General features: G+C 39.4%; 1 long non-coding RNA gene across 2 annotated transcripts; it reads right to left on the bottom strand.

Moving 5' to 3' along the window:
* Positions 1-1,738: 1,738 nt before the first annotated feature.
* On the bottom strand, positions 1,739-7,287 carry LOC140582394 (uncharacterized). Of its 2 annotated transcripts, none has more exons than XR_011985345.1 (3): positions 6,842-7,287; positions 3,027-4,417; positions 1,739-2,490 (listed from the first exon to the last, which is right to left on the bottom strand). It is a non-coding gene; the product is annotated as an uncharacterized lncRNA (long non-coding RNA). The 2 variants fall into 2 exon arrangements; XR_011985344.1 differs by having other exon boundaries at positions 7,038-7,287.
* Positions 7,288-7,834: the final 547 nt, after the last annotated feature.

The following is a 7,834-nucleotide window of genomic DNA, read 5'->3' as shown; positions in this document are numbered from 1 at the left end:
CACATATGATCTCATTTCATTTTATTTAAACGCTTGGCACATGGACAAAAATATTAAGCTACAGATTTGGAATCTGTTAGTAGAAACTGTCTGAACTAGCCATTCATATGTTCATTTTGAAACATTTCTGATGGATTGCTTGTTTTGTAGATCATGTAATGTTAATTTTAATTGTATATTTTTAACAATGTGTTGCTGCACTACTTTTACATGTTTTGTACGGTACCTCTCTCCTTCACACGCTAAGAACACCTTATCTTTGTGGCAGGCCTCAGTCGGGTGCGGGACACTTAAACGAACACGTATACTTGTCACAAATCCAAGTGCCCATCTGTTCATTGTCCTTTGTTTCATCCTTCTACTGTTTTATCTATTATACATGAAAGTCAATCCCTACGGAACTCACCCATCTCCAGAGGTGGGCATTTCCGGCGAAATCCAATGATCGGTTATTGCTGAGGCGGAAGGAAGTCCTTGCTGATTCGTCTGCCTCTGATCCATCAATTACGTGTGAAAGTCGGTGAGTCACTATCCTTTATGCCATGAGGACTGATGTTACCAACTCTGCATATTACAAAAAAAACACAGGCTGACGTGACCCCCCCCTAGGCTCACTCTTACCTGTATATGTGTCTGTGTCGCATGGAAAGGAAGATGGGGTAACTGAAAAGACAGTTTCCCCATGGGGCTCAATAAAGTATCACTATTCAATTCTAAGGTGAAACCGATGAGTCTATTACTCTGTTCTCCATTAGTGCTTCATTCAAACAGAGATACATAGTAGCTCAGCTAGCAGTAATTACAGTCAGTGGGTATTGTTTTTAATATGTGAGGAGTGATTTATCATTTATTTCTCTGCTTTGTTCTTTGTCTGACAGCTGCCGTAAAGTCATTCTACACCAGCTGTCAACCTGTTGATCAAAATATTTGTTATACATCCAGTCACTGTTTTGTGTAGCTGTCACAGAAACTTCCTCAGAAAGTCAGTAACAGAACCTTCAAACACCGCAATACAAAAACAGGTAAGGATGCAAATACAAATTCTTGTAATTTCAGATAAAGAACTTTAACTAGAAGAGAATGGGATCTAATATATCTAGCACAAAAGCATATTATTAGGGACATAAAGGAGAAAAAATGCTTTGTTTGTAACTTACAACATATGAAGCTTTTTAAGTAATAAAGTGGTTATTTTCATGATTCATGATCCCAACATAGGCCATGATATGTACATGTAAAGTTCATGACAATCTCTGGAGGTCTTTGGCTATCATCTGAGCTGTGCTTAACTCTTCCACATCACTCAGTTAGAAAATGGAAATGCGTATAACACATTGTTTTCATTGAAAGAATAACATCCAGCCATAACTGATTATACTATTCAGGGTCACAGAAGCCTAAGGGAACAACTCAGGATGGGGCACAATCTAGTGTTGTAGTCAAGACCACCTTATCCGAGACCAAGACCTGACCAAGACCAGAGGGTGTCGAGACCGAGACAAGACCAAGACTCTGAAGGGCCGAGACCGAGTCGAGACCGAGACCAGGGCTGGCCGAGACCGAGTCGAGACCGAGACCAGGGCTGGGCGAGACCGAGTCGAGACCGAGACCAGGGCTGGGCGAGACCGAGTCGAGACCGGACCAATGCATGTTTTACACCACATGACAAATAAGTGGAACATGCAAAGCCTAAGCACCCCTCAAAAAGAGCTGAACGAAGCAAACAACATACACTATGCAACATTAAATATGTTTATACATTACTTCTCTCGACTATTCTCTTACATTTCAATAATCAGAAAACAGAACAAAGAATGTGAAAGTGAAAAAAACTTCTAAAGACCATACAATTTTGTTTTTAAAGCAACAAATGCAGGAGTTTCATTCATAAAATTACAAAATTGCTTCACTGGAAGCAGTTACCTAAAATTATAACATCATTTATTAATCCTCAACAAACCACTGTGGCAGAACACTCTTTAAGACCAAACTGACCCCAAAGATGAGGGGGTAACTGCTAAACACCACACAACATGGCCTGAAACACCACATAAATGAAAAATCACAGTAGAGTGTGGTTGCATTTCAGAAACATGAGGGATTGTAACATTCTTGGACCTAAACGTGCGCGATGGGGTCTCATTATAATGCCCCCTCTACTAAAAACCCTCTCCACTGGTGCTGAGGAGGCAGGGACTGACAGCACCTTCATTGCCAAATTGTGAAGCTGTGGAAATCTAACATGGTTTTTGGCCCAGAAGTCAAGTGCATCGCCAGCATCCCAGTCATGGACGGCATCAAAGTATTTGTTGATCTCTGTCATAATACTTGTATCATGATCTGAGCTGCACATCTTGTAGGCCTTGTAGCGAGACAGAAGACGAGGCCATTTAACTGGTGGTGAATCACCATGAGGATTCACAATAGACCCTGAATTAGTTGCATTTCCCTCACTCTCCATCATGTTCTCCACCTCTGAGATCAAAGTGTCTGAAAAATACACAAATGCAGAAACTGAGTTAGAATGAAATGGATAGATTGCTTGAATGTGCCAGAAAATTACTTTATTTTTGTTATTTATTATTTTAGGACCTTTATAAGGCAAATTGGAAGAATAATGAACACTGATGTTACTGAATATTTGGTCCAGTACAGTTTTAGGACAGGGTTTATGCAGTTGAATTTACTACCTTTTACTACCGCGCGGAAACCCTGTAGGAAGAAATATAGGTTATGTACATGGAAGCTTTAATAAGATGATGTTCTATGATCTATTATGTTATTTAGGGCTGAGGTGTTATTGTAAAACAACTGTTTGTCTATAATACGTACATTTGCAAGTTAAATATTAAAACAGTCGCAGGTACATTATACCAAGAGCATAACATATTTGTGGCAAAATAAACAGGTGATATAAAAAATCCTATGAATTAAACATTTACCCTGTTATTAACATACACTATTTTTTTTTTAAAAAAAGAAGATTGGTAGTTCACAAATGATCTTTTAAAAGAATTTAAAGATACCTATCAGTGTCTTCTTCAGATCATCTCTGAACTTCTTCACAGATGCTGCATTTCCCCCACTGGTAACATCCAGATCTACCCAACTTAATCCAAACTGTGGATCCAGAATGGTAGCCAAAAAGTACACATTGTGGTTAAACGGTTCCTCTTTTCCACTATCTTTGGTCATGTTTGTTTTTGTGAAGATTCCAGAAAATCTTTTCACCAGGGACTGATGGAGGGCCTTGACTAATGGTCGGCACTGCATTTGGGTCCCCTCCATCTTAAGGAGGTGTGTATTTAAGTCCAGGACAGTCGGAACCACCATGCTTATGGTAACTGATTTCTCTGCTTCTGTAAGGTCTGTTGCCTCTGAGAATGGTGCAAGAATTGAAGTCAGTTCTTTTAGCTGGTTCCACTCACGAGCACTAAAGACTACATTCTCATAGTCCTTGCTGCACATTTCATTTAGGGCTCTGTGATCCAGAGCTGTGAGTGCCTGTACTTGTTTGAAAGTGCTGTTCCAGCGGGTGTTGCTTGCTGCTGGAATAGTCTTAGTAGTGCCAAATGCAGCCTCAAACTTGTCTCTTAATTGTGAACTGCTATGTAACAGAGTTGTAAACCGTGATGTTTTGGCAATGGCGCGTGAGATGACCTTAACCTCCTTCAAGCCATCATTTACAACTAACTGTAGAGAATGAGCAAAGCAGGAAAGACGTTCACCTGATGACCAAGTTAATTCTTTGTCTTCCACTGAATTCATGTCCTCCCACAAGTTCTCATCATCTAGACTCTCTTCCTCACTCGCACTGTCATCAGACTGCTGTTGTGGCATGTGAACTTTAAAAGCACATTTCATATTTGAAGCATTGTCTGTAATGATATAGTTTATCTTGTGACGGATTCCATATTCCTCTGTGATCTCCTCAAAGGCAGAAGCAATTTTCTCACCAGTATGTCTACCTGTAAAATGCCTGCAGTCCAGCAAGTAGGATTCAAGTGCATAGGCAGCCTTTGATTTGCAGCACATATGGGCAGTCACTCCAAGGAAAGAGCGTAGTCTGCGATCAGACCAGATATCAGTCGTTAGTGAGACATATGTCTGTGTCGCCAGCTTCTCTAAAACTTTCTCCTTGACCTTCCTCACTAATGCTGGGATCTGTTTCTCAGAAATTGTTCTTCTGGAGATTGGTGTGTACTTACTGTCTAAAATCTCAAGAAAGTGTTTAAAATGTAAATTTTCCACAATTGACAGAGGCAGACAACACCCAATTACTAAATCTTGGACAATAGCTTCACTGATGGCTTGTTGTCTCTGAGAATGTTCGCTGTAGACCTGCCCTTTCTGGGTAAAGGAAGCTATAGTTGGCTGTGTGTCATCTTTCTTTTGGCCAGCCTTGTACTCCAAGAACCTAAAATTGAGGAAGGATAACACAGATATCTGATGAAATTAATTTTATTTATATAAAAAAAGTATTTAAAATTAATGTTGCAAGTTAAAGAGAAGCAAAGGTACCGAGACTGTATTAGAAAATCTTACATATTACACTATTACGGAAGCGTAATGCGTTCACTTGAGAAAAAATAATTCTGCTGTTTTTCTGAATTAATGACATAATTATCTCGGAATTTCTGAGATAAAGTTTTCATGTAAAATAAAAACTCTGTTTTTCTGAATTAACGAGATACGGTTTTCATGTAAAAAAAAATACGATGTTTTTCTGAATTGAGATACTGTTTTCATGTAATATATATATGCAGTGGTACCTCGGTTCTCGAACTCACTAGAACTCGAATTTCGCCTACTTTGGAGCTCAATTTCACTGCAACAATATCACAGCTTAGATTAATCCAGTTTTATTTTGGTCTGGGTTAGAAACACTGGGAAATACTGGCAGCTTTAAGTAACATAGATGGCATTGTTATTAGTTTGTCGACTTTGCGCAGGTTTTGCGGTTGTTCAGAGGGAAAGTTCATTCTGATCTGCAGAACATTGCAGTGTTTCTCCAGGGTCAGTTGGACCAGTATGGCATGCTTCACGGATACAAGATGATGCATCTGAAATGCATTCAGGCTGGTCATGTGGTGACTCAAGAGACAATCAGACCATGTAATGAAAACTGTATCTGTGTCTGCACCGTCTGACACGCCCCCATTCGCCATTTTGAGTGTGTCGCGAATGTAAACACATTTGGTTAACTTAATGTTTCATTTTCAGTGTTTTTTTTCTCTACAAAAATGTAACGTTTTATGGAACTTTATCAGTAATAAGTTACTGATTTTCATTACCAAAATTTTCATTACCAAAACACACCAGCCATTTAGGTGATTAAGAATGGAAAAAGAGTCAAGAACACCACAGTAATGTCATTGGACATAACTTTATTGGTAATGTTTAAAATAAAATATAAGCGGCAAGCAGGACACAGGCTCGGTATACAACGAGTTTATACAGATCCTTCCAGACATCATGTAAAACGTTAGAAACCGTACTTGCAAATGTTTCTGTACATAAACCATAGTTGAGCATTGGTTTTACAGGGCACAGCACACAGTGACAACCTTATCCAGCATTGCAGCTTATAATCCATGCACGCGAATATACATATACATGCACTGATACACGTGTCATTACAGTTTTCCTGTTTACTTATCTTTAAAAAGCATTCACTCTGTAACACCACTTTAACACAAGCATATTAATCTATTTCTGCTGCCCTCCGTAGTGAGGCTAGCTTGCTTGTGTAGATTAACCAATGTGAAAATACCAACTTTAGAAGACAAAAAAAATGCATATTCAATAATATTACTCAAAAAAAAACATCTTAGTTGCCTTTGTGAAAATACCGAGAGCAAACACGCATGAAGGGAGATATCGTGTTGAAAGTGATCTCCTTCCGTCTCATTGCTGCGACCCAGGCCACCCAACGCCTCTTTGTTACCTCCTCTAACTGGTGTCCATATCCTCTTTTCCAAGTGGGAAACCGAAAAAATCTCATGTTGTAGTCCACCTTTTTGCCATTTCTACCATGTGAATTAGTGTGACAGCCTTTCAGATAGTGTCCCATCTTACAAAAAATAATGCTGAACGCAAATGCTCACTCTTGCGTTGTATACATCCAAAATGGCGATTCGACCCACAATACACTGCGGCTATAGCGAGTGTGACGTCGACTAACGAAGACCAATTTAAAAAAAGGAGCGTTTTTTTACATGAAAACTGTATCTCGTTAATTCAGCAGAATTATTTTTTCTCAAGTGAAGGCATTACGCTTCCGTACATTATAGATATGTCCTAAACTAAAAATTAATGTGGAATATATGTCAAATCTATTTTTATCCACATTCTGATTTGTTTCCATTCCATTTTATAATCTATATATGTAGCTAATCAAATAATTGGCTTTCTAGGCTTAGGAACATATATATTAATATGGTATGTTCTATAATTTTTTCTCACACAAATGTGTGGATCGACACTACATAGTAGACAGCAAGGGCGTAAATGAAATATTTTTAAAATAGTTACACAAAGATGATGGATATGGTATGATATTGTTTTCCACATACTGTTATCACTGACTTATTGTAAGGTGATTAATGACCTTCAACCTATCGCAAATTAACATTGAATTAGCTAAACTACATATTAGCCAATTTAGCTAGTTTGCGCGCCTAATTTAGGTGCTAGTGAAATAGCTGGCAACACCAAATGAAACTAGCGTCAAAACAAGGAGTCATATATATATACTGTATATTTTGATATGATATATTGTAAAGAGATTTCACAAAGAAAGACTAATAACACTAGCTAGCACAACATAAACCTATTTTACCTTTCTTTGTGCTTCCTTTCTAAGTGGCGGTAAAAGTTTGACGTTGTCCCTGTCGTCTCTGTTATTGTCATACTGCAGAATTTACACACTGCGGTGTGTTTTCTTTTCCCCGTTGATATGAATTCTTTGTGGGATTGGTATCCAAATTTTATTACAAATGATTTTGCTGACATCTTGCAAATATCCACGACCTCACCTGTATACCTGGCCAGTGAGTGTGTGAAGGGGGCGGGTCGGGTAACCGCTGTCGGCACTAACATCATTGGTTGCACTTGAAGTAAGAAGTTATCCAATCCGTGGTCTCGGCTGGTCTCGAAATAAAATCCCGAGTCCTCTTTGTCCGAGTCCATGACGAGACCGAGTACAAATGCGGCCGAGTCTGAGACGAGACCGAGATCTTCAAAAACCGGTCTCGAGACCGGTCTCGAGAACGAGACCGATCTCGAGTACTACAACACTAGCACAATCACAGATGCACACCTACAGGCAATATGGCAGCGCCAATTAAGCTTAACATGTTTTTGCATGGGGGTGGACTAAGGATACCCCATGAGAATATGGGGAGAACATGCAAACTCCATGCATGTTGCCATGGCAGGGGGGGGGGGGGTATGAGACAGCAGTGCTAATCACTGTGCCACCATGACCACAAAAACATAACAGAAGCATATTCTGAAAAGAACGAGCAGGGGATGCAAACTTTGGACCACGAGGACAATATATATGCTGATTTTCAGAACGCATGGTCTGCAGTGTTGGCAGGCTTTCAAAATGGGATAATAATTGCGCCTTGATGAGATCCAGCATCTTCTGACGCACTATTCCTGCTCACGGTGCATCGTAAACAAAGCAGACAAAATAGAGGACCTCAGAAACAGCCCCAGTAAGCTCAGTCTGATTAACAACATAGCTAATGATGACAAATAACAAGGCTGCGATGTATCGTCTTGCCGTTGTCACATCATTCATTTGTCCATCTGGAATAATGTAAAT

The sequence above is a fragment of the Paramormyrops kingsleyae genome, chromosome 24 (genome assembly GCF_048594095.1).
Source record: "Paramormyrops kingsleyae isolate MSU_618 chromosome 24, PKINGS_0.4, whole genome shotgun sequence".
Taxonomy (NCBI): Eukaryota; Metazoa; Chordata; class Actinopteri; order Osteoglossiformes; family Mormyridae; genus Paramormyrops; species Paramormyrops kingsleyae.
This window is presented reverse-complemented; position numbering and strand designations above follow the sequence as displayed.